The sequence below is a fragment of the Dromaius novaehollandiae genome, chromosome 27 (genome assembly GCF_036370855.1).
Source record: "Dromaius novaehollandiae isolate bDroNov1 chromosome 27, bDroNov1.hap1, whole genome shotgun sequence".
NCBI classification, from domain to species: Eukaryota; Metazoa; Chordata; class Aves; order Casuariiformes; family Dromaiidae; genus Dromaius; species Dromaius novaehollandiae.
In genome coordinates this window covers 4,073,638-4,099,731 of record NC_088124.1, presented here as the reverse complement: position 1 = coordinate 4,099,731, position 26,094 = coordinate 4,073,638, and the positions used below count along the sequence as shown (strand labels likewise).

The following is a 26,094-nucleotide window of genomic DNA, read 5'->3' as shown; positions in this document are numbered from 1 at the left end:
GGCGTGTGTGCGCAAGGACGAGGAATGTTTATTTTTCCTTGTTGACTTTCCCCGGACAAGCGCCGGGCGGGCAGAGAGGGGCTCGGGCAGCGGCTGTTTACCCAGCGCTGGCGATAAAGAGCCTTCGCCATAGGAGCAGGTGGCGGCGGGTCCGTCCCCGGGAAGCGCCGGGGCCGCCACCGCCAGCTCTGCGCGAGAAGGCAAAAATACATATTACACCTGGCCCGGGTGCAGCCAGCTAATCCTCCCATCGCAGAAGGCTCATCTTCATCCACAGCAATTACAGGTGTATTTAAGAGATTTAAGATGCCTGATGGTGCTGCTATTATTTACAAAGAAGATTTTGGCATCCACATATCGGTCCGGTTTGTCTCCGAATCTTGCTGAACTCCTGGCCCCAACCCCTCCTGGGTGCACGGCGGTGTGAAAAAGTGCTGCCGTTTACTGCCGGTGTAGGAAGAGACGGAGCGAGACGGATTTCCACAGCTTCTGGCTCTAAACCAGTCATCGCTTCAGCTATTATTTCCCCTGCCAACTGCTATACATAGAAATGCCAACGTAACACCAGCTCCACACTTGTTTCAAGTTCATCCAGCTATAACCAGGCAGGGGATGGGAAGGAGGAGCTGCTGGTGCCTTTCAGTGTGGACGGCTTCATCTACCAGCAGTGGAGAAGCATCTCGGGGGCTCAGGACATGACGCCAATGAACCATGCACGGGAGAAACTGCCCAGCCCGTGTCTCAGTGATCCCCTTGGCCTTGTTTCTCCAGACGCTGACGCACACGGCTCCATGCACTGGGAAGACCCCAGCATTTATGCTTCGGAGCAGGCAGGAGAGCAATGTCAGAACAGTCCTCCTGAAGGGCCCCATTTCAAGGCATTATGCAGCCGATTCAGACTGACTGGTAACTCTTGGATAATGATCTCAGAGAGCTTCAGTAGTAAAAATGTTTGTGCTTTCACCACACGTTGGCAGAACAGATACCTCCTAGGAAGTTCAGGAAGGGAGTTAGCAGCAAAGAGGGATGGTGGAAGAGTCAGGAAGAGGTGGGCAGGAGACTGGGAAGGCAACTGGGTCAGGAGAAAATACACTAAGATCAGAAGGAAAGAAAATAAGAAAAACCTGGCTTCTCCGAGGCAGCAATGGTACCTTTGCCCCGCGCTCGCTGAGCACTCACCAGGATGGGACTGCCCAGGCTGGGTCCTGCTGCGAGGTAGGAGGAAGCAAGGGAAATAAATAACACAAGAAGGGATACGAAGAGAGGCGAACACAGGACGTGACATACGGACTTTGGCACCACTCAGTTTACACCCAACTTGGGTGGCTGATGGACAGGGCACTTGGAGGAAGAGGAGAAGCACCGGGAGGCAATTATCCCAGCGCAGGGAATTTGTTCCAGCCCGTGGAGCTCTTGCCACAAGGTACCAAGAGCTTCGCAGGATTAAACCATAGTTTGGGCATTCATGTAGATAACAAGAATGTCCAACGTGACGGAAATAAGTCAAGAGGTCGGAAAGATGATTAGCATCTTTCAAGACACTTGAACTCTGACGGATGGGAACGAAGGGGGATTTCTGCCTTGGGCCAAGCTGTGCCAGAGCAGCTCCATGGATTTTTCCGAGCCCTTCCCCAGAGCCCCTCTGCCTCACTTCATCCCCCCCAACTTTGCCTCTTGGAGGAACCCACAGGCCCAGAGCAGCCTCTCCCCTGGTGCGAAGGGGACGCGGCTCTCGCTCCGCCCATCCCCACACTGGCATCGGGAGCTGATTTCACTCAGGGCCTGGAACATTAACTTTGACACTGAAAAGGGGATATTTTATTATCCAGGAATATTTCTGCATCTCTTTAAAATTCCCCCCTCACGCACTCCCTTCCCTTCCCCTCTGATGATTAAGAGCATTTCTTCCGTTAACTCTTTGAGCGTTGCCAGGCTGCGGCCTGCCGGGGGGGGAGCTTTGCCCATCTGGCACCATCGCGTGACATTTAATTATCCTCCCTAGCATCACACCACTACCTGGAAGATGCTCATCTGCCACGTGCATCTTGCCGGCTGCTGCGGCGGATTCGCCCGGACGCAGAAACGCAGCTTTGCGTTTGAGGTGCTCCAGTCTACAAACCGGCGCCGCAAGTCCCTTCCCCGAGCGCGGCCGGGGCATCACGGCAGGAGGGGAGCGCGTGATGCCCAACTCGGGGGCTCCTGGCCGAATTTGTCCTCACTCCCAGCCCCCGGAGCAGACCCTCCTCCAAACCTCTCCATACCTTGGTAAGATCAGCCTGGAGATCCAACTCCCGGGGATGCTGCGGGAGCAGGTTCAGACTTTCACACCACATTTGGTTTACACTCAGGGACTGATTCCTTTTCACGGAGTTGCTCCCCGTTCATACCAGCCATGCTGAAACGAGGGCCTAATGCAGGGAAAAATGTTTCAAGAAGTTGCAATGCTTTACTTCCGCTGCGCTGTGAGGGGAAAGGGGTGACTTCCCCAACTCCTCTCTTCAGCAGCTAAGTCTAGCTGGGAAATGCCATATTTTTTGTGTTTGGGGGAAAAAAAAGAAGACTACATTGAAAAACAATTTTTTGCTCGCATTTTAACGTGTTTTTGAGCGCACAGACATGAGGAACCCCCCCCCCCCCCCCCCCCCCGCAGAACAGACATGTGAAGTGCAGAAGGGGAGACGGGGTTTATCCTTTGACAAACCGCTGGAAACCTGGAGACGTCGCTTTTTGCCCCGGCACAAACTCCTGCCAAACCCAGAGGTCACTTCGCACGGGGGGCGGAGGGGAGGGCGCAGAGGGAAGACCCGCGGCCGGGAAGGGCAGAGGGAGCCCGAGGCGCGGCGGGGACGAGCCCCGATGCCCCGATGCCCCGATGCCCCGCGGCACCGCTCTGCGCCCCGGCGCGCGGTGGGAGCCCGGCCGGGGTTTTTCCCGCGGCCCCTCCGCCGCCCTCCCCGCCGCCGTTTGCAGCCCGTCACCTGTTTCCCTGCCAGGCCTGTTAACTTCTGCTGACACGGGCACCGAGCCGCCCCTCCCCGGCCTTGATAACTCATGGCAGCAACACTTGCACAAATCTTTAATTGTTTAGTTTAAAGAATTGTGTTTTGACCGCAAGGGGATTTTGGCTGGAGCTCAAGAACTGATAATGATATTTTGCTGCCAAGACGTCTTCTTGGCTCTCCCTGTGTTAATGTTCACTTACAAGAAGCTCCAATTAACTGCATCAGCTCTCACCGAGTGAGAGCGAGAGAGAGTGGGAGAGAGATTACGTCTTTTTGCGAAAGAAAGAGAGAAAGAAAAAAAAAGTGAAAGAAAGAAGGAAAAGAAAAACAATCAACGTAGCCTGTACGTAGCATTTAGCCCACAGCAGAAGACAATGTCCAAACAACTGGTCCACGGAGTCCCAGCTCTGATCCAGCTAGGGCCACCTCCAGCCAACGGCCCCATCTTCTCCTCGAGGCTGTCGCAAAGCAGAACCCCCCCCCCCAGCGAGCCCATTTCAGTGACAAAAATGAAGGCTGGGGGTCTGTGCCGAGCGGTCCAGCCTTGCAAACCTCCCCGCCTTCCCGGCACCCCGGCACCGTCCTCGTCGTGGAGGCTCCCGCTGGGTGTCCATCGCAGCCCAGGATGAGAGCGGCTCGGGCAGCGGGACCCCTGCGCGGCCCTCCCCATGGCCTCGGGGCACCGCGGAGCCGGGATTTACCCTCCGGCCTGGAGATGCAGTCTCAGCTTTGACCACTTCTTCCTCCAGCCCGGCGCAGGGAGATAAATGGCACGGGAGACACGCTTTCAGGCTGCCATGTTTGAGCCGAGACCACATAAACAAGGCGCAGCAGAGCAGCGGCTAAATGGGAGGCAGGATTACACAGAGCCGCTTTTATAGGGAGGCCGGTGGGCGAAGTCCCCGGCCCGGCGGGGCAGGCGCGAGGCAAAACCGGGGAGCTTCGGCCTTCGGCCTCATCACAGCCCCGCCGCAGCGGGAATCGGAGCCGGGCACCGGGCGTGAAAGGCCGGCAGGCAGGAGGGCAGCGCAGCTTGGCAGCTGCTCGGATACCCCAAAAGCCAGGCGGACGCCCCGCTTTGCAGGCAGGTCCTGCTGCTGCTGCTGCTGCTGCGGCATCGCCCTGGGCGTCCGCAGGTGCCGGTGCCGCCCGCGAGCTGAGCCCGAGGCGCTGGGGATCGCAGGCTGCAGCCGCACTCCGCACCGGCTTCCTCTCCAAGGAGGACACGTTTTGGCTTGTTAAGGGGCTTTAAGAGCTCCAACTGCGGGATTTCTCCTGCCAGAGCCGAGGCAGTGCCCCGGCCGGCTTGGCGAGAGGGTCAGATCCTGCCCTGCCGGCTCACGTTACATGAACCCGAAGACAGGAAGATTTAAGAGTGGAGATGCCACACAGTACAGTGTGTTGTTTGTCCGCCTTTGAAATAGGAGGCAGCGCGAGCGGGAGGGGAGCGCGGGGGCACCGGCCTGCTCCACCGACTTACGGTTCCTCCTCGGCTTGGAGGGGAATTGCACGGACTCTCTCTGCCTCTGTTGCTTCAGGTGCAGCTCTGTTTTCTTACATGTTAATTTTTTCCTGTTTTATTATCCTGGCCCTCACCCGCTACCAGAAAGCCTCCACCGGCTCCGGGAACGCTTCCTTCAGCCGGCAGCTGGGACGCATTTGGTCAGGGAAAGCCGGGTCCCGGCCCCGCCACGCCGCCCGGGGGGACGGGGGGCTCCCGCCGTGGCCACCGGCCCCGGGCCGGACCCTCCTCCCAGCCAAGCAGGTCCCCCCCAGCGTTGGTTGTGACCCCGCGGGCCCCGGTGCGAATAGGGAGGGTTTGGGCTGAAATCTGTGCATCTGCTCGAGGCTGCAGGAACCTGCTGGTTCCCACCTCCGTGGCTGATTCGAGCAGCTGTGGTTGGCAGCGGCACTTTGGTTGGAAATTTGGGGAAGTCCAACGCCATGGAGGGGGTCTGCGGAAGGGGCTGTGGGGTCTCGCAGACCTGCGTTTTGCTCGGGGCCCCTGCGCGAGGGCCGCGACGTGCCCGAGCTCGGTGCCGGTGCTGCAAACGCCGAGGCCGGTGCAGAGCGCGAAGCTCGCCAGGTCACTTGACCGGCTAAGCCGCAGCAATCCTGTTATTTGTCCTGTCAGCTGCTTTGCGCTGTCAAAACGGGTTGGAAAGGGAGCCTGGCTCGGGGGCAGAGCTGGAAAAGATGAGTCAGAGCAGGCAGGGTCGTCCCCGGGGCCAGGACGCCGCTGCCCCGCGACTCGCCCCGTCCCTGCTCCGAGCTGCCGCTGGAAAAAGCCTCTCCCTCTCACCGACTGCCCGAGGAGCGTAAATAGATTAAAGCTGAGTGTTACCGATGTCCCCCAGCGGGAAGCTCTAAGCAATTTATTCCTCCTCCCCACGTCTCGGCTCTCCGGGAGGAAGGCGCCTTCCCGCCACTCGCCCTTTCCCGGCCCGGGTTACAAATCCGCCGGGGCCGCGCCGCTCCCCCCGGCACCGCGGGGCGCTGGGACCAGCAAGGACGACGCGGGAGGAGAGCGGGCGGCTTGCGGCAGGAGACGAGGGAGACCCCGTGCCACGCTCGGACCCGGGTCCGGAGCCCGTCGAAGCGCGGACGGAGCCCGACTTTCTGCCCGGGCTCCTTCTCCGCGGAGCAGCTCTGCCCGCAAGCGGGATGCAGCCGGGGCGGGGATGGGGCGCGAGGCAAATGCTCCATTTACATTTTAATTTCAATAAAATTGTTTTATTTTGTGTTTTATTGCAGTGCTGGTGCAATAAAAGCATCCATTAGCCCGGGGGAACCTCTCTTTGCATTAGGCGGTTTCTCAGCCGGCGCGCGGGCAGGACGGCCGCGCGGCCTCCCCTGGCTTTATCACCAAACCTGCCCAGCGCGCCACAAACCGAGGCCTCCTCCACGGGAAGCCGACGCAAAAGGGCAGCTGCAAGCCCTGAAATGCAGCTCGGGCTCCTTTATCCAAACAAACCGCAAGGACAAACCTCCGGCAGGTAAGCGCTGGGTGTTCCCTGCCCCTGCAGTCAGCACCCTCCCTTCAGCCGTCAAAACCGTGAGTCAGATCTAGCCCAAACCCTGAGACCGACTTTAAAAATCGTGAGGTTTTTTTTTAGATGAAAGGTTTTAATTCTATGTGCGTTTTTTTTAAAAAAATTGTTTTAAAAGGGAAAGCTCCTGGGTGCACTTTTTCAAGCTTTCCTCTTTATTTTAATGGAAGATGCTCTGCTTCTGAGTCAATAAAGCTACCCAGGACCAAGATTACCATTTGCCCCTCTGCTTGTCTGCTGGATTAATTTCAACTAAATTGTAGGCAAAGAGTGATTGATTATTGTGCTGATTAAGAATTTATCCTCATACAACACCTTTCATCTGCAGCGGCACTCCAGGTATTACAGCACTGAGCACAGGAAAAATCCATCTGTTGATTCGAATCACAAGCCCTTGGAAAGGAGAAGGATATCCCGATCCCGGCTTCCCAAGGGGGAAAGCCGGGGGCAGAGGGAGCAAGGCTGCACGCAGAGCCGGTAGCAAGCAGGGAGGCCACAGTCCCAGGCAAGCCTTCCCGAGCAGCTCGGACAAAGCGAAAGCGTATAAAAAAATTAGCTCCATGCCAAGAGCTAAATGCAGCGCTGGCTGCAGCGACTCCTCAGCGCTGCCTTGCACCCCGCTGCTCCCGGCCAGGCCGTGCAGCCCCCGAAAATGCAAACAAGGTGGCCAAATCATCAGTAAATCACAGTATTTTTTCTCTGGGCTTGGAGGTGCAGGGGAAATCACTGTTGTTTTGGGTCTGCAACGCTGGGGAGGTGCCGGGCGTCGTGGTGCAGCCTTGGACGGACGGGTCCGGTCTCATTCAAACCCCCTGAACCTGTCGGTCCGGGCGAGGAGTCCGCGCTGACATCTCATTCCTGTTAATTGCTCTTATTTTTGTGTTTCCAGGAGGGCAGTTCGCAGGCGCCAGCTCAGGGACACGTGTACGTGCCCGGGGCGGGAAGGCTCAGCCGGCTGCACGGCAAGGGGGTGGCCAGGGATCCCCGCGGGACCACGACGTCGCCGGGGTGCCGCCGCCACGGGGCGTTCCATCTCGGGGGCTCTGCTGCCCGGAGCTCCCGGCGGTCCCCGTCCGGCGGGGACACCCAGGTGGGTCCCGGCCGTGCCCAGGCCCTTTCGGCCGCCCTCTCCCATTGCAACGTCCCCGCGGGCCCCGCGCCGGGAGGAGGATGCCGAGGAGCAGCGCGATGCTGCAGCCCCGGAGGCCTCCCGGTGCCACCGGCCCTGGTGCAGCCCGGCTTTGGGGGGGGTCTCCCTGCTACCGCCCCCCTTTTCCCCCTTCCAAGCGGTGACGGATTTATTCCCTCAGCGGAAAAGTCGGTGCGTTTACAGTTCGCCTTGCACAAACGCGCCGGAGAGCGGCAGGACGGGCAGATCCCCCCCGCGGGGCCGCGGCGCTGCCGGCAGCCCCCCGCGCCGCCCGCCCGCCTCCCCGGCCCACCGCCACCCCTTCCCCGGCCTCAGACAGTCCTCAAACAACAACTGTCTGCCTGCCCGGCTAATCCCTCACAGGTGACCTCAAGACAGCCGACGCCTCTCGCTAAACTCGCACATTCCTCCGCGCCGCGTTAACCCCTCCGGCACCGCGGCCCCCCGCGCCGCCCCGCCGCGCGCCGCTGCCCGAACCGTCCCCTTCCCAGCGCTCCCCGGGCAGAGGTTAAAAGCCTAATGTATTATTATAAAGCCCCAAAGAAAAAGCCTCGCGTTCGCCCCTATAAATCTTCCTAACGGCCTCGGCACATGTGGGAGCCAGACGATGCCCCCGCCTCCCTCCCGGGCTCCCCTGCCCTCCGCGTGCTCGGGGCCGGGCGGCCGCGGGGAGCGGGCGAAGGGCGGCCCGGGGGCAGGCAGGGCTCTGCCCGGTGCCCCGGCTCCCCCTGCTCCCCTGCCCCCCGCCGCGGGAGGAAGAGGAGGAGGAGGAGGGGGGAGGATGCTTCCGACCGCAGGGCCCGCTGCGTTGCCCGGGGGGGCGGCGGATGGGAGACCCTTTCGGGTGCCCCGGGGAGCCGCGGGACAGGCAGCGGCATCCCAAATCTGCCCCCTTCCCCTCTGCGCCTTCTCGCTTCTACTTTCTCTCTTTAACTCAAGCAAGACCTCAGGAACCAAATTATTTCTAGTGTAAATAACGCGGCTCCGGCGGGTCCGTGCCGGCGACGCCGGACCACCGGCTGTTTGATCAATGGTGAGCGCTTAATACCTGCGCGGAGATTTGCTACAGCATGACAACAGCTGTGGGGAACAAAGGCTCGGCTTTTCTCTTCTTCCCCTTTTTTTTTCTAATATATACATATATTTTTTAGGAGCAATGCCAAAGTTTCCGGAGATCAAAGTGAAACCAGTGTCCAGAGTTGACGGAGACAATAAAACGGAAGAAAGAAAGAGAAAGGGGGGAAGGAGAGCGGGCTGCGACGGGAAGGTTGCGCTCCCGAGCGCGGCGCGCCGGAGGATGCTGCGGGCTCGGCACAGGCTGCAACGTGCCCTCTGGTGGCTGCATCCGCTGCCGGGCTGGGGCCGGATCCGGCTCTGCCGGAGGGCAGCATCCCGGGATGCGCGGGAAGAGAAGGGGGCCGACGCTGGGGAGCGCGTGGAGACGCGCCGGGGCGAGGAGAGGCGCTGGCCGCCCGGCAGGTCGGCGTTACGGGCGTCCCGGCCGGGGCAGCCGCCGCTTCACATGCTGCTGCTCTCTTTGCAGGCAAAGAGCCGCCGGGCTCGCTCGCAGGGCGAAGCCCTTCCCTTCTCCATGGAGCAAAACTCCCCTGGAAAGTCAGCCCCGACGCCTGGGGACACCGGGCACAAGCTCATCCCAAGGGAGGGAGCCGCAAACGGAGCATGTGCCCCCGTCTGAGTGACGTTTCCATCGGTTTCAATTAACTGGGGTTGTTTTTTTCCTGCTTTCTTTGCATCCTCCACATTTTCCCCCAGACTTCAAGCAAGCCTGAAATCTCCAACCAAACAGAGGCCTATAAATCACAGCCATTTCCCAAGCTTTTGCATGTGAGCCAAGAGAAGCCACTGATTTATTCTTATTTTTGAAGCAAAACAGTATGGGGCCAACATTTGCTGGAAAGCAGGGACAGGCCCAGACCAGCACAAACAGCTATCGCGACTCCTTCAAAATTCAAGCTCCAGATCCAAGAGCCCCCGTCCAAAGAGCAGAGTCGCCTGGGAAAGGGGGGCTCCTCCTCCTCGCTCCGGTGGGGACTGTCCGGCTGGGCCTGACGCGCGTAGCGCCAGCACCAAAATGCTCAGAAACGGCTTTGTCAGCCCAAAAGTCACAATTTCAAGGTCTTTAAAGAAACCAGGTGAGCTGGCAAAGGAGAAAAGAGACGAGTCCTTCACGCAGCTCGTGCACCTCTGCTGAGCCCAGCGGAGAGGAGAGGAGCGGCTCCCATCGCATCTCGCCTCTCCCCTCCAGCAGAGCTGCCTTTACCTCCCCTGCTTTAAATGCCCAGCGCGGTGCGAAAGTGTCTTTCTCACCTGGATGTGCTGAGCAGGCTCTTTCCGAGAAGAAAGGGCTGCAAACAAACAAAACAGCGGGATTTGTCTGTGAACAAACTGTGAACTGCGACGGAGTGTCTTTCAACCCCAAATCCACCTAAGCGCCGCGCGCCAGCCGCGGATCGATGGCGCTGATCAAAAAAATGAATATTTGCTTCAAGGGCTCGCCAGAAATCCCCAAGACACTGGTTATTTGGTAACTTATTCTGTAAACATCCCGGGCTGGCTCACTCAACTTGCACAAGGTATTTGCTCTCTGGTCGTTGCTCTGCTGCCTTAAGTCCGTCCCTGAGCTTTGCCATCCAGCTCCTCTCCCCTCCCTGCCTTGGGCTAAGCTGGGCTCAGCGGCAGCAGCGGAGCAGATTTGGGGGCTGGGACAGCGGCTTGGTTCTGACTGCTCGATTTGGGCAGATGTAGGACTTTAATCCTGACCATCAGGAAACCGGGGCCCGCGTCTCCCCACCTAAGGCAGCGAGCTTAAAAATCACCACGAAAAAGCGGTGTTTACCTTCTGGGTTTCACATTGCTCCAGTTCATATTTTTGAGCTTTATCTCAGCCACAAGGGCAGGAAAATATTTCTTTATATAGAAAAGGAAAGAGACCAGATTTTCACATAACCACATGATTCCTGAGACTTTATAAATCTCCAAATTTTGGGAGTCTCACAACAAAAATCCTAAGGGCTGGTAAGATGTTGGGCTGCTCAGTTTGGCGAGTCAGTGGGGCCGAGCTCAGGGGAGCCCCCACGGCAAGGTCTGACCCCAGGTTTTACCCAAGTCACAGGGCGGGTTTGCAGCCGGGGCTTTGGTCTTGCCTTGCTCCTTAGAAGAGCCAAATAAATCCATTGCACCAGCCCACGTGAACTGCCAGCGAGCCCTGGGTTCGGAGGCGTCAACAAAACCAACCCACCAGGGTTTAGGTAAGTTCTTGCTCCCTGTTTTTCCCTCCCAGCTCACTTTGGATGGGCGCAGGCTTCCCGTCCCCGTCCTGCTTTCATCCGAGGGCAGCAGGCCCCTGCCCATCGCTTCGGCGGGCGTCAGCTCTGTCCAGCTCCGGGGACAACCCCGCTGAGGTGACCCAGGCCCAGGTCTCCCCACACGTGTCCTCCTTCCCCAGCTGCGGACCAGGTCCCGGAAAAGACTTGGAGACTGCAACCAAGGGCAAACGGCTTATTGCCCTCTGAGCCCGGCGCTAAATCCATCGATATCAGCGCCGTGGCTTAGCCGATCTCGAGAAATAAGTGAATCCCCCGCGCCGTCTGACAGGCGGGTAGACATTAATAATTATGTACTATTTAAGGCTGATTGAAAATGAAGAGGTGGAGGTGTTGGGACAGATGTGGCAGTGCCAGATGGATTGTGATTAGATTAGCACCGTTCCATTTGACGGGATCTGAACCATGCTTTAATCATTTATTGTGAAAGCTCAGCACCGCGCAGGCACGCGGGCGCGCGCCGCCCTCCCTGTTGCTCCGCTCTTGCGACATTTGTTAGTTTGGATCGCCCTGCTACGAGTTGTCTTCGCTTGAAACGTGTTGTGTTTACAGCCGGTATTTCAAACCCCGATCCCTCCCCTCTGCCTCTCATCTCCTTGTTTGTACAAAGCCTCCTACAAGCGCCGAGCTGAGCCTGTTAGTCACCGCCGCCGTATAAACAACACGCACGAACAGTCATCTCCTCGGCCACGGAGCGAGTCACGTCAGGGGTGAGAGGACCCTGGCCAAAGAAGGGCCCAAGGGGCGAGACCCAGCGCCGGTGGTCCAGGAGCCCTCGGAGCAGCGTTTCTGCCCCTGCTAATGCTCCGCAGCCGGATTCGGGGTGTGCGGAGCCCACTGCACCCCCACGGCACCCGGCCTTCGGTGGGGACCCCGCTCGACCTTACCTGGCCGCTTTGCATCGAACGCACCAAAAGCGCTTTGCCAGACCGGGCTGCAAGGCAGAAGATGGCGGCTGCGCGGCAGTCCAGGAGGAAAGGGAAAAATAAAATAAAATAAAATAAAATAAAATGCCAGTATGCATTTGAGACCCCTGGAGCAATAAAGGGAGGCAGAACGGGATTACCGGGGTAACTGGAAACTAGCTCAAGACCCTCACTAGCAGTGTCATGCAATTTTAATTATCATAAGTGGTCTGGATCTCAATGGATGGAAAAACTTATTATTGTTATTATTCCCTTCAAACCTGATAGGTTCTAGTTAAACACACATCCAGGTCTATTAATCGTGCAACATTTTAGACGGAGCCAAAGTAATTAGCCGAGATTTAGACTTTAGAGATCACCCTAAAATGAAGTGCAATGCAGTTGGCTCCCTGCTGTCCCTGTTCAGCTACTCTTACTTCGGTTTTCCTTTTTCCTGGATCTCAGATTTGGGGCACGGGGGCAGAGGAACCTGCTGCATCGCAAGCTCCAGCTTCCCCGCACGTCGGCCGGCATTTCCAGGCAGGTGATCGTCTGACCCTGCTGCACAGCTCCGGAGCTGCAGAGATGCCACAGAGGTGGCTGCATCTCAGCGGCAGCGAAGGAGGTTTTGCATCTCTGTGGCGTTTGTGAAGCACGTCCAGATGAAAGGCAGACTAACTGTGAGCTATTATTATACTGTCTAATATAGTTTAATATGTGTGCACTGCTTTCTATAGAGTGCAACACAATCAAAACCACATTACTTCTCCATGTGGGTAGTTTTCCTGCATTGACTTGTTTCCAAAACAGATGTGAATTCTTAGCGAGGGCTCCCGCCCCTCTCCTTAGAGAGGATAAAATGTCATCTTTGCTTATGTGTGCAAAACCAAAAGACTCATAGGAACACAGAGCTGCCATTTCCAAGCAGGTCAGGGGCCTGTCTGGCCCAGTGTCCCACCCCTAACCTCAGCTGTTCCCACGTGTTTCCAAAGAGGGTACAAAGAGGTCTCACTATGAGCGATAATGGGATAATTCATCTCGCTGCTCCCCTACCCTCAGCCAGGCCATGCCCGGTGCATGCCCCAAGGCACAGAATCGGAAATTGTCATTTTCTCTACGGGGACTTCAGAAGTTTTCAGTAACTTTGGTAATGCTTTCTAGTGCTTTCTAGAGCTCTTCTTAGCCCTGGCCTTGAAGATACCTTGTGGCGATGAGCTCCATGAGTTACCTGCTGCGCAGGTGCCCCATCGATAGCACCAAGTCCGTGCAGCTCTGGAAGCTGCAGTCAAATAATGCAGTGCTGAATCCAGGTCCAAACAGCCCCTTTCTGCAGAGCTGTCACCTCCGGGCTGCTCAGCCCTGGATCTGGCCCAGGCCTGCCCCGCGACCACCTTTGGTGGACTCCGGGAGAAATCAGTGCCGGGGCTCAAAGGTGGGAAGCTGGGGGGGACATGTAGCGGTGCTGGGATGAGCGAGGGAAAATCCAGCGCTCCGGGATGAGCGAGGGAGCGCGGTGCGCGCGCGGGACAGCCTTCCCGAGCGAGCCAGCCAAAACACGCCGGAAACACACTGTGGATGCTCTGTTTCCACGCAGCCTGCAAGGGGGTTTCCATCAGGAAACGCCGAGTTCCTGCCTGACGGACACTCCCTTCTTCCAGGCTGGTTGATATACGGGAGGTGAGGGCTGGGCAGCTCCCCACGCCGGATTAGAGCATCCCAGGAGCCGGGGCCGAGCGGCTGGCGCGAGCGAGGAGGCAGCAGTGGGGCAAGGCGAGGAGCTGGGCTCCAGCGTGCATCCCGGGAGAAGGGGGAGCGCGCGGAGGAGGAGGTGGGACAAGGGCACAGGAGGAAGCAGGCTGTCCGGGGCGAGCGGGGAGCGAGGGGGGAGCCCAGCCAGGGGCAGCTCTCGCCTGCTGCACCTTGCACGGCGGCCCCCTCGCAGCCTCCCCGCGCCGGCCCGGGGCTCCGGCGCGCGCCCCGCCGCACGTTGGCTGCCGGCCCAGCCCAGCGGCTGCGAGCACTGGGTCTTGCCGTTTTACTCCTGTTTACAGAAATGGGAATTTGCATGATGAAAATAACCTGGGACGGATTTTGATTTTACTGCCCTTGGCAGAAGGCTTGGAAAAAACCAGTGCATAGTCAATTACTGGAATTTTTAAACACAAATAATATTTTATGTGATCAGCAGGCTGGCTCGGGGCCTGGGCACCGCGCTCCAACGGCACTTATGAAAGGAACAAGCCATCAATTGTGCTGCCGCGCACAGGAGCCCGTGGGCAGGTGCAGCCGGTGTTGACCTTAGCGCCCAGCCCGCCCGGCTCCCTTAACCCGTGCGGTTTGGGCCGGCGGTGCGCGAGCCCCGGGCTTGGCTGCCTGCAAACCTCTGCCCTCCCTCCCTTTCTCTGCCAGAAGCCCGGGGAAGCATCATCCCTCAGTGGACACGGCGAGGGGTGACCCGGGACCGGCGGCACGGAGCGAGGCGCTGGCGGTAGCTGCCCCAGGAGCCCCGGCCCGGCAGGCGCTGTCGCGGCAGCCTCGGAGATGCCGCCGGCGGGGAAGGGGTTAAGGAAAGCAGGGGCCCCGGCCATTTCCCCCAAATCCCCACCACGCTGGCAGGCGCCCCAGACCAACAGCCCTGGGACCTCATTCCCAGAAACGCGCGAGCCGGGAAGGCGGGTTCCGGGAAGGACCTGCGCGAGCCAGCGAGCCGGTAACGCGGCGCAGGAACCTCCCTGGCAGCCGCAGACCCTCCCGGGACGTGTTACTGGGATCAAGGGAATTAGGGGAATTACACTCCCCTCGCTGCGAGGCAGCTGGTGGAGCCGGGGCGAGGACAGGCGAGGAGGCTGCATCGGCGAGGCCGGGAGATGTGTTTATCCATCTAGGTACTTATATGGTTTCTATTCCCAGAGAGCGAGCAGGAGAGGCGACTTTGGGAGGCGGAACAATATTAATTCATTAATTTATCACAAATACCTTTTATTTTAAAGGGCTGGCCAGTGAGAAGGCTTTAAATTTCCAGGACTATTGCCAGTTTCCTCCTGCTCTCCTGTACGTGCTTTTAAATCTCGCCCCACGGGTCCCCTTGGCAAGCGCTCGTCTGCACGGCGCGTTCGGCGTCGCCGCCTTCCGCAGCCCGGCTGGGAGAGGGCCCCGGAGCACCGCGGCGGCCAGCGGCCCCGGGGCAAACCGACGGCTCCTGCCCTCCAACAGCTTCAGATGGTACCGCTGATGGCGGCCATAATTGCCTGCCCGCTTTGTTCAGAAATAGGTTAAAAAAAAAAAGGAAAAAAAAGCGCTGTTGTTGTTGTTCCAGGGCCAAGGGGAAGAAAAATTCTTTCCCTGTTTAAGGATTTTTAACACCTGGGTAGAGTTTCACTTCTCTCAGCTGCCTGCTTCAAGGGTTGATAGCTACTTCCTAATAACTCAGGGCTGGATCCAAAGCGCACTAAGTCGGACGGATTCTTTCCACTCCTCTGATGCCGGTCGGACCCTTCTTGGCTGATCTGAAATCATCTGACGCCCTCAGGGTGTGTGTGTGCATGTAAGAGAGGGAGGCTGTTTTCGAGTGCCTTCTTGAATGACTTTTTCATGCACACTTAGCTGGGCAAAAACCGACTGCAGAAAGCTCCCCCGTGGGTCTGTGTGTGCCGGCGGTGCTGTGCAGCGGCAGCCGCGTTTGCCTCCCCGGCGGAGAGGCACCGAGCGCTTCCCGCGTGGCCCAGGGGCGCTTCTTGACCGCGAGCGGGGCCGCGCTGGGCTCCTGCCGTCCCCCGGCCTCGGGAAGCCTCTGCCATCAGCTGGCCGCGCTGGCTTCCGGCGGCGGGGAGGAGGCGGCGCTGGCAGGGCAGGCTGTGCAACGCGCTCGTGGCCCCCGTCCAGGAGATTTCAGCTGTTTGTTCTCGGCTTTTGCAGGTGAAAGCTGTGCAGGCTGGAAAGGCGGCTCTCCCCTCCGCAGGAAGTGGTCGGGGTGACTAAGCGGGACGCTCTGCTCTGAGTCAGGGCCGTCCCCGGTGCCCGCGGCTGCGCCGGAGGCAGCAGGGCAAGCCCTGCGCTCCCTGGGGCTTTCTTCCCCCACTCTGCGCTGATCCCATCCAAGCGTTGCTGTTCCTGAAGGCAACTTGGATGCGATCTCTTGGCTGACTCCGGCCGTTGCACAAGCTAGAGAAGTGCTGCAGGAAGAGCCTTGGCCTGGCTGAGATTGGGTTCCTCTCCGCTATGCCTGGTTGCTACGAGCTGCTGCACAGATGCGGCAGTGCCCCCAGCAAGGGCTGCATCTCATTAGGAGAAGAAACGAACCCTTTCAATAGTGGTCACAATTTGTAAAGGGCTTTGGGAACTGTCCAGACCTTGGCGGTGGTCACCAAGGGCTGACTGTACACCCGTAAAAGAGGCTTTGGGCCCCAAAACTCAACACAAGGCAGCCTTTGAGGGAATACGGCAACATCTGAGCCGGGTAGGGGAAAACAGCTGGAAGGAAGAGGCCTGAACGACGGGTCACAGACATGCTTTGCCCACCCGAGCAAGGCTCTTTGCAAGTGCATGATCTCTGGAGGAAGGTCTGGGCTCCTCCACTTTGCAGTGTCCCAGCCTCGCTGGGCTTGTCTGCAGCTCAGCAGAGGCGACTTAAACCCACATCTTGGTCCCTACATGCTTGGATGAAAACGTGTGCGGACAGGCTGTGACCATTTAGGTGCACAGTACACCTGATGGGTACGCAAGGGTTTGGGTCCAGCGGCATAAAATACATGGAGAGACTTCTGTCTCCCACATCACGTGGACTTGGCACGAGCAAATCTGTCTGCGGTGGGTCTGTCACAGCAGAGCCTGCGCCGGGACAGACCGTGATGGTATTTGAGGTGCTGGTGCCTCTCTGCCCGCTGGAGCCCCGGCCACGGGCGGGGAGCAAGGCGCTGTCTCCGCGGGGGTGGGGATGAGCGTGCGTCCTCCGCGCGCCGGCACATCCGTGCGCGAGCGCGTGTGTGCCCAAGGGCTGCTCGTGCCCGCGCGTGCGCGTGTGCGGAGCGCGTGTGCCTCCGTGTATAAACACGGCAGCAGGGAGAGCGCTTGCAGCCCCCAAACTTGGCGTTCCCAGTGCAGTGCAGTTGCAAGGTTAAGTAAATATCTGACTGCGAGCTGAGGAAATGAGTCAAAAAACATTGAGAAAGAAGAAACCCAGATCTCCGGAGAGACAAACTCCATGCGCAGCCTGTCCTTACTGTGACTGCCTGTTCCCGGCCTTCCTTCTCCCAACCAAGCCTCCTTGACCTGTTTCTTTTCAAACAGCCACCAAGAGCCCCAGTTCCAAGGGACACGCAGAACAGAAAAGCAAGCCCGGCCACCTCCCTGCCTACCCCCAGGACAAACCCGCCGGGGCCTTGCCTGCCTCTCGCATCCTTTCGCGTGAGCCCCCGTGGCCGGGTGCAGGAGGGGGCTGTGTCTCCTGCCTGACTTGCACATTCATCCGCAACGTGTTACAGCACGAGGAGTTCCCTGTTTTACCTGGGGAAATCCCAGAGCCGGGAAAACGTGCCCAGGTGATGACAACCCCCTCAAACTCTCTGACAACCGAATGGGAAGCTAGCGAGCACTGTTTGAATGGCATCCAGGAAACGAGATGCAGCGTCTCCAAGACATCTAAAAAGAGACAGAGAATAAAACAAAAACAGCAATCAAGCCTGATGGGAGAGGAATTGGATCCTGGCCTCCCCTCTGCCTCTCCCCCCTCCTCCCCCAGCCTGCTGGAGGACCGGGCTGGCTGCAGCTGGCTTAGTTGGGCTAATTGGCTCTGTCAATCATGTGTCAATCAGGTTGGCTCACACGGCCTCTCCCGCCTCGGTGGGAGAAGTGTTAAAGCCGAGGGGCTGCTGCCTCCCCGGCTGGGAAAGCAGAGGTGGCCGGCAGCTTCTGGTGTGGTTTGAGGAAACCTCACGGGTGTGCAGAGCCGGCGGGGAAGTGTGCTGGAGCTGGTGCCTAGCACTGCCCCGCTGCGCGAGCCCGGACAAGTTGCTGCCTCAGTTTCCCCTTTCCTAAGGAGACCAGGGCTGACCACAGGGCCCCCCAGAAAGCACTGCTGGCTGCAAAGACCAGAAACGGGGGGCTGGAAAGCCCCGTGCTGGCCTGGAGGCACAGAATTCAGATTTCATTCTTTGTTTCACGCACAGTCCTGCAGTCGCTGCCTCCTCCTCTGGCAGTGCGCGCTCAGAAATGAGGAACGAGTCAGGAGGGGAGCTTCCCCCTTCTCCTCCGGCAGCGCGAGCGGAGGGGTAGTGCCAGGGGGGTGCCCAGGAGGCAACGGCAAAGGCTGGCAGAGATCCCCCCTCTGCGCCACAGCGAGGAAGCGGTTAAGGCAGAGGTGCCGCCCGGGAAGCGGAGACAGGTCTGAAGATGCTTTGCCAGTTACTGCACTGTATAAACAGCTTTTGCTTCCTGTCCCCCAATGCTCCCTCTCCATGATACACTGATTACTCAAAGCATAAATCAGAAAAAAAGAAAGAAGAAAGAAAGGAAGAAAGAAGGGATTCGGGTGCTGGCTTTCCCTGTGCGCTGAGAGATCAGGCAGCGGCGCGGGGAGGGGACCGATGCTGCTGCTCTGTTTGCCTGAAAACAAAGGAGGAGAAGATTACGCTTGGATTTCGAGTTTGTTTATGGCAAGATCAAACCCTCCGCGAGTCCTTGCCTGGCTTTCAAGCGGCAAGAGCCGCTGGCTGGGGCCTGCGGGGAAGCAGCCTCGTCCCGCGGGCCTGGCCAGGAGCACGTGCCAGGCGGGTGCCTGCCTGGGCAGAGGTGCCACTGCCTCCGGCCACCCCAAGGACCGATGTCACGAGCTGGGCACCGCTTTCTGCCATCGCTTTCCCAGCTGTTTCCCCCTTTCACGGGCAGGGAAACTGAGGCAGGGGGTGATTCGGCACGTGTGCCCCGAGCAGCACGCAGGGGAAGGCGAGGCGTGTGGGCAGGGGGTATGGCTATGCGGAGGTCAGCAAAGCCAGCAGGCAGGGTATGACGGCCTCTCGAAGGACAACCGGGGGTTAACTTGTTGATGCTGAGGGTTAAGGGACGGGCTGACACCTCTGCGAAGGAAGGACAGCGCAGCGGATATGCCACGTTGGCTGGCGCTGGTTCAAAGCCGTCCCCCACCTGCACCGGTCCCTGCTCATGCCGCAGATCAAATCCTGCAGCCAGGGAAAAGGAGCAGCTAAATGCGGGTCTCCAGCAAAACTCTTCACTGCTTCAACTTCGACTCCAGCCAAGCGTTCGCGGTGGTGAAGGAGTTAAAAGCTCTGGGCTGAGCACTTCTCTAGCCCGTGGCTTCTTTCCCCCTCTCCCTCCCTGGTTTACAAAAAACCACATTATCAAAAACCTGCCTGGAATCCTCTCAGCCAGTGACACAGAAAATTCACATTGCGGAGGCTGCCAGGGCGACAACAAATAGCAACAGTAAATACAGCTGCCTGCAGCTCCCCGGCCGGTGCCCTGCCCGCAGGCGGGGATCAGGAAGGGCGTCACGCTTCAGCGCCGCACGCACTGCCGCCGGGTCCCGAGAGGATGCTCCGCTTTCTTGTCGCCTCCCCTCCGGTCCCTGCTCGGGCGCGCAGCCCGGGGCTCGTCCTCCGTCGTCCCCCGGAGGCATCCCGGAGCCGGCCCCGCGGCCCCTGCCCAGCTGAGCGCAAGCAGCCGGCTGCCTCTCTTGGAAGCGCTGCTTCCTTTCCCTCCTTTTCTCCTCCGTCCCTTTGCTTTCCACCCCTGCAGGGTTGTCCTCCGCCGCGGAGCCGGCGTGCACGTGAGCTGGGGGCACGGCAGAGCTGGGCCCGCTCGGCCTCGGAGGCTCCCGGCACGATCTGCTGACGCGAAGTCGCTGTCCGTGCACGCGCCCTTCTGCCGCCTCCACCGAGGAGCAGCTCGGCTTTTCCTTTGCATCTCTGCCCGCTTCTCCTCCATCTATTTTTGCTTCCTTCCCTTTTCTTTGCACGTTCCCCTGTTTCCTTCCCCTTCTAGCCGTCGCTCGGCTCTTCACACATCTGCCACACTCGCGTTAGCAACAGGTAACCAGGCCACGTCTGGCCTAAAACCGGTAATGCTAAATAAAGGATATATATTTTTCCAGAGTCACTTCTTTCCAAGTCGCGGCAGGTTCCCGGCCCTGCTCTGCATATCTGATGTTTATTTTAAGTCGGTTACCGGGTGGAAGCTGTATCCCTGCAGTTCCTGTTCTTAATCTCTGCTTTTCTCTCCTCTTTTGCTTTCTTTCCTCCCTCCCCCCTTTGCAAAGTTTAATTCGCCCTCGGGGTCACCGAGGCGGCTGCACGAGGGGGTGCGGTGGGACGGAGACTGCCCTGCTCGCGGGGGCCGGCGGGGGCCTGCAGAGCGAGGGGAGGCCGAGCGGAGGACAAGGGCTTCCCGGGAGCCCCCCTCCGCCTCGACCTGCGCCCGCCGTCCACGACACTGCTGAGACGGAGCGGCCCTTCCCGTCGCAGCCCTCGTTTCTCATTTTTTCCAAGTTTTACCTTGAACCTCCTCTGTGGGAATGAACGTGACTCTGCTTAAAACCAACACCACCAGCACAAACCCCACCATTTAAGGTCAAAGCAAGGAACGGAGAGGCAGAAGAAAATGTCAATTATGTGCAAGATCAGAAAGCTTCCCCTTGGCTGAGCAGGGGGGCCCAGGACAAGCCCGGACATCCACACAAATAACAACCTCCACAGGGTGGTTTGGTACCAAACTGCTAATTGCCGGGTAAGCCAGCGGCTAAGCAGGCACCTTGGTGGGTTCCCAGCGTTCAGACATCTCAAAGAGAGGGGCTGCTTGCTTTTAGGTACTTGTATTAAGGGTAGCTCCAGGGAGATCCAGGACAGCCCCTCCAGACCACGCTGTCCCCACCAGGACTGCCAGATGCCACCAAGGTCACGGCAGGCTGGCAGCAGGCAGGCGCAGAAAGGCAGGTCTCCCACCTCCCACCTCGGGCTCTCGGCATCACACGTCCCCCTCTCAGGGCCTGGCACCAGGGAAAAGAAAGGAAGATGGAGAGGACGCAGACAACGGGCCGCCTGAGGGGTTTGGTAGGTGAGATTTATGAGGCTGCGTCTTGGAGAAGCTTCCAGGAGAGGGGGAAGGAAAAAACTTCAGGTGGCTGGAGATCTGTCTTGCTGGTGAGAGCAGAGATCCCATCCTGCCGGTCTGCACACGGGCGGGTCTCATCTCTCAGGGATGCTACAGGGAGCTGTGAAGGTGCCCTTCTCCGCCAACGGCGGCTCTCTGCCGTGTCCCAGCCGCAGCCAAGGGGACTGTCCCTGCTCGCGGAGACGCCTCTGCGGGCCCCGGCTCCCCGCCGCGCTCGCGCTGTGCACGCCAGGCCTCCCCACGGCACGCTGGTGTCAGATAACCCGAGCCAGGACATCGCGTTGCTGATGTGGCAGCCGGTGTGACGGGCTCAGGGTTACCCTGAAGAGGCTCAATCCAGCCAGCAGAGCATCTACCAAGCGCCCGTGGTTCCCGTGCCTCCCAGGACGCCCTGTGCCCCAACTTGAGGGTTTGCACAGCAGCTATCTACCCTGAGAGCTAACAGAGCAAACGCAGGCGTCTGGAGAAGGGAGGCAAGGGCAGGCGAGGGGCAGGGCTGCGTGCCCCAGCTCTCCTGCTCCTGCCCTGGCTGAGCGAGGGCTGAGCATGGTGGAAGGAAGAAAGAGAGCAAAGCCAGGAAAACTCCTTCCCCATCATATTTACTGAACTGCTCTGAGTTATGACTGGAGGCCAAGATCTGGCTTCAGGCAGTTGCCTAAATCATTTAGGAGCTGACAAGGTAGGGAGGGGGGAAAATGTTCTTGTAATTCTTCAGTCTGAGGTACATTAAGGAGCCATAAGCCATGTCGAGAGCTTGAATTACATTAGAGAGATTATCCTGTTACAGTTCATAATCCTGGATAATATACCATCCCGCAGCACACCTGCCAATGATAAATCTCAGCCCGTAATGGGGCAGTCGTGACCCTGGCGGTCCTGTAGCCCTCTTGGCATGGAGCGGTAGCACCAGGCAGACAGATGGAGTCAGCAGGGAGAGCACGGAGGAATAACAGCCTGGCAGCGGCGTCTGCACCAAGGGAAATTCATAGCCCGGCGGCTCCTTGGTGTTCTTGGTGTGCTGCAACTCACTGAGCCGTCGCAGGCCCTCGTTGGGCCTGGAGGCCTGGGCCAAGAGCGATCTACGGGGAAAGCAAGGCTGCTCCTCTGGGACTGGGGACTTCAGCCCTGCTACAAGAAGTCTGCCTTTCTCCAGCGTGTGTAAGTCCCCTTCCCTTCGCAAAGCACTAGGGAACAACCCACAGACCTTTCCTCTCCTCTCCAGGGCATAATCCTGCCCTATAATCTTTTACAAGAGGCCGAACAAGCCCCAGGTCTCCGTAGGTCTCCTCACTGACTCCTTCTTGGCCTACCCCCTCGGCTCTTCAGTCTCAGCTGTCTCCCAGCCGTGCCTTCCTCCTCCACCCACTGCAGCCCCCCCGGCTAACGAGCCCCTTTTGTTTGGGGCCTCCAATCCTCCTCCAGCCCGAGCTACTTCTTCACTCGAGGCCATAAATCCCACAGTCCCCCTTGACCCTGAACTGACCACGCAGACATGACCACGTATCTCCTGCCCCTCTGCCAGGTGGCATCCCCCACCTCCAGCCTACACCCCCGTGCTGGCCATCGCAATTGCTCCATTTAATTTTCCCAACGTGTCCTGGGGGAAAAGGCTCCATCACTGAGGCCAGCCGGGCTCCTGATTTTGCAGAAGGCTCCTGTAAACCACATCTTCACCCTGACTGTAGAGGGTTGACACCAATTCCCTGACACCAGGCCCTGAAGGAAGGGCCTGGGACTGTGCCCACCGGCTCCGGATGCCTCCCTTTGCCTCCTGCCCCTCTCCGGACCCCCTTCCTGCTTCTTGTGCCCTTGATCTTTGCTTTGATAGCTGCTCACTTCCAAACTGCTCCACTCCGATCTGCACGCAGCTAAGCAGCTTCCATGAATTACTGCCATGTGCACGCTGGCTGCCAGCCTCCAGCCAAGGTAAATCCCTCCTGCCCTCCCTCTCCCCAGCACTGATCACCTGCACCGGCCCCAGCTCCGCTGCCTGCACAGGGTGGAGAAAGAGCCCCTCTATCCTGCAGGGATTTGCAATTTCCCCTATGGCCGTGGCAGATACTTGACAGAGCCTCTTCTCTCAGGCTTGTGTGTTTTGTTTAAGTGCTTTGAGATAAAGCCCTTTTATCACGTTAAGAGCTTGGTTGCCCTGGTTTCTTCCTCTGGCCTGAAGGCCATTCTTTTCCTCCCTCTTGTTTTTGACCTCAGGTTCAAGAGTGCTAGACCTCCCTGGTTTAGAGGAGACCTTGGCAGCGAGCGTGACAGCCAGTGTGGGAAAAGGCAGGGCAAGGGCTGCATGGGGCTGCCGAAGGCCCAGCTTGTTCAGGAAAGAGGTCCTAAGCCATAGGAAAGTCGGAAGAGAGAAATGCAAGCGGAGAGCACAATTCCACACTTCTTCAAACCTCCACTGTTGTCTCTCTTTCCTTTTACTTTTCTTTTTCTCTCCTTATTTAATTCCTCCATCCTTTCTCATTCCTTCTCCCTCTTTTCCCTCTTCTCCTTTCTCTGCCCGTGCCTCTCTTTCCTCCTTTTTCTCACCCCTGTTTTGCTTTCCTTCCCTCCTTCTTTCTGTCTCTCTCCCTCTCTCTCTCTCCCTTCCCCTGCGGCTTGCCAACTGCCAGCAGATGACATCTCCTTTCATGTTTGGGGCTGAGCGGAGGCTCTGAATGTTCGTTTGATTCCGTTAAGATAATAGCTGGTTCACTGTCAGACGCAGACTGATCAGTTAAAACCTTAATCACTGCCTGTCTACTCACATGGCACTTATTTTTTAAGAGATTAATCCCCTAAGCACTGCACCAGCATACATTCAGGCTCAAAGAAAAGGGTGGGTTTTTATTATTATTTGATGCGTTTACTGTTTCTTTTTCGCTCTCTTTTTTGAATGCATTCTCCCCCCACCTTTTCGAGCCTGATGCTCAGAAGACGCCTGACCTTCCCCACGTCAGCCCGCCTCTCCCCTGCCGCCGGGCTTCGGTCCCGGGGGGGCAGAGGAGACCCCGTTGCTGCCCCGAGCTCTGGGAGCTGCGGGGAGACTCGCGGGATGTCGCTGGGGGCTACGGACGAGGGCCCAGGAGAGCCGGGCATCGTCCACGGGCCTCCCCCACCAGTGCCTCCGTCTCCCTTCTCCTGTCTGTTCACATGCAGGAAATTGCACTGGAAAAACATCCCGGATCAGCAAGCGCCTCAGCTAAAGAAAGAGGCCTCAGTGCGCACATCAAAGCAGGCTGGGGAAGTTCGGTGTCCACCTCTAACTAGGATTTAGGCAAAGCTTCTTTAAAGCTCCTCGGCTTAGCACCTGGCTACATTAAAGAAGCGTCTCTCCCGGCAGGTCGCTCAGGCCCGGCAGCGCCCGCTCGCCCGGCAGCGGCGTGCCAGGGCAGCTCCGGCTTTCCGAGCCGCCAGGTAACCACGGCCCCAATCCCGCTGGCGGCACCACACCAGGATTTCCAGCACCCAACCGCAAAATACTAAGATAACAGCAAGCTTAAATCTCCTCCTGAGCTAGGCTTTGGGTTGTTAATTAAGGGTGAACACTGCATCCCTCTCCACCCATTCGACTTTCCAGCAGGCGCAGGGGAAGAGGCGGACGGTGGCATGGAGCCTGGCTTCGCGTTTGCCAGAAAAGAAAGCTTAGAGAGGAAAGGGATGCAAAATTCTTTGGTGCAAAGGATAAAGCAATCTCTGTCTAATGGAGATTAGGAAGAAACTTTCCCAAAGGACTGGTTATCCCATAAATTAATAGAATCAATAGTGTTGCAGACCTCAGCCACCGGGTCCCGACTCATTGCACTAAGTGCTACAAGGGCCGGTGCAGCCTCCTCCGAAGCAGCTGGGACTGGCCACTCTGCAGATTACTGCATGGACAGACAGAGCCCAGATTGGAACTGGCCACTCACATGTTTTAAACATAATGCCAAATAAGGGCCACAGTATATGTAAATGAGTAAAAATACTTTTTTTTTTCCCAAGGGAGAGTGCTTTAAACAAAGCCTGACTTGACTTTGATCTTGTATGAATAGATCAGACCTTGCAAGAAACTCTCTAGGATGCACACAAGTCTTCAGGCATGCTAGAAGCAACCATCACAGCGTGTTCACTCAGGCCAGACAGAGTTAGCGTCTCCATGAGCTACAGAGAGAGGATTACCTGGAGTTCATACCAAATGCTCTTCTCCTACAGGTTTAGGTTGACGCAACTGTTTGCAAAGTGGTTTAATTACTTATTGTGGAAATAACTGCTATGCAGAAGGGTAGGTCCGAGCAACAGGTCCATATCTTCAGGTGGGTATCCTTCTCAGGGCAATGCTTCAACTCAGCCTCATGGTATGGTCTGGTGCAAGAACCATTTGGATTCAAGCCTCTGGCCCCAAGTACATGGGAGATCAGGCCAGGTGCTTGCATTAGTCTCCTCCTGACCTACAGTCTAAGAAGAGCTGGCTGCCTTGCAAACATAGTCCAGGGTTATTTAGAGCACTCAGTTGTTTAATGACATCTTAGCATAGTACTTGGCTGTGGAAATTCAGCTAGCCATTTTATCATAACAGCTACCCCTTCACTCTAAGATCTCTGCTCTGTCAGGCTAACTCTGTTGCACAGTTACAGTCTATAGAGATTCTTAATCTACCCTGGAAAGCAGATTAAACTTCCTCCTCTCTTATCAAGGATCCCCCTCTGTTTGACCCCAAAATACGTGGGCTGTGCACCACACTCAGAATAAACAGCCCAACACACTCAGAAAGATCTACCTGCTAATACAGAGCCTGTTGGGACTCTGCAGAGAGAAACCTCACTAATAAGGAGAATTCACACTCATCTAACTGAGCTCATTTCCTAAGGCTCCCAGAACAAGAGAGCAAGCTAAATGCCTACACCTTCCTGTACCCACCATCCCTCAGAGGGAGGAAGAGCTGCCAAGGGCTTCCCTTTATACCGCCGGCACGGGACCAGGTGAGCCCCAGCTCCTAACGCCCCGTCCCCTCGCAGGTGGCTGTCAAAGGGGCATAATGCTGTGCTTGGGAGGAAAGAAAACCTGCAGCATCACTAGCAGCTCTGCTCTTTTCTATTCCTGATAACTTTTAAATCTCTCCCTTTGCGCAAACAGTGCCTTGCCCTTTGTACTTTGGATCATGAACATCTGGAAAAAAATTCTTGTTAAACTTTTAAGATACCAAGGAAACAATTATCCAATTACCTTGTTGGTTATTTATTATTGTTGCTCAGGCTTTGCTTATTGCTCCACAATGGGAGTTGAGCTTTGCACTTAAGGCTGATATTAATAAATAATAGCTGTGAATTAACAATATGCCTCTTGCCATCCTAATTATATATGTGATCTCCATTCCAGTGTTTTTGTATGCCTTTGTGTTCACCCCACTGCTGGGCAGTGTTACTGGCTCCCTTGCGCAGAAGGGGAAATCGCTGCCTATGGAGCTAAGCTTACGGCCAAGCTTCCCAGGGATATTTAAGAGTTTAACTCCCACTGAAACTGTAAATTGCTCTAAGGCTCCCAGCCTAAGAGACT

At 57.6% G+C, this 26,094-nt stretch overlaps 2 long non-coding RNA genes across 2 annotated transcripts; both read left to right on the top strand.

The window, feature by feature from the left end:
• Positions 1 to 4,421: 4,421 nt before the first annotated feature.
• LOC135323764 (uncharacterized) lies at positions 4,422 to 7,208 on the top strand. The gene is made up of 3 exons (XR_010385291.1): positions 4,422 to 4,540; positions 5,757 to 5,998; positions 6,942 to 7,208. It is a non-coding gene; the product is annotated as an uncharacterized LOC135323764 (long non-coding RNA).
• A 390-nt stretch (positions 7,209 to 7,598) lies between these two features.
• On the top strand, positions 7,599 to 11,565 carry LOC135323746 (uncharacterized). Its single transcript, XR_010385267.1, has 2 exons — positions 7,599 to 8,235; positions 8,354 to 11,565. It is a non-coding gene; the product is annotated as an uncharacterized LOC135323746 (long non-coding RNA).
• The last annotated feature ends 14,529 nt before the right edge of the window (positions 11,566 to 26,094 follow it).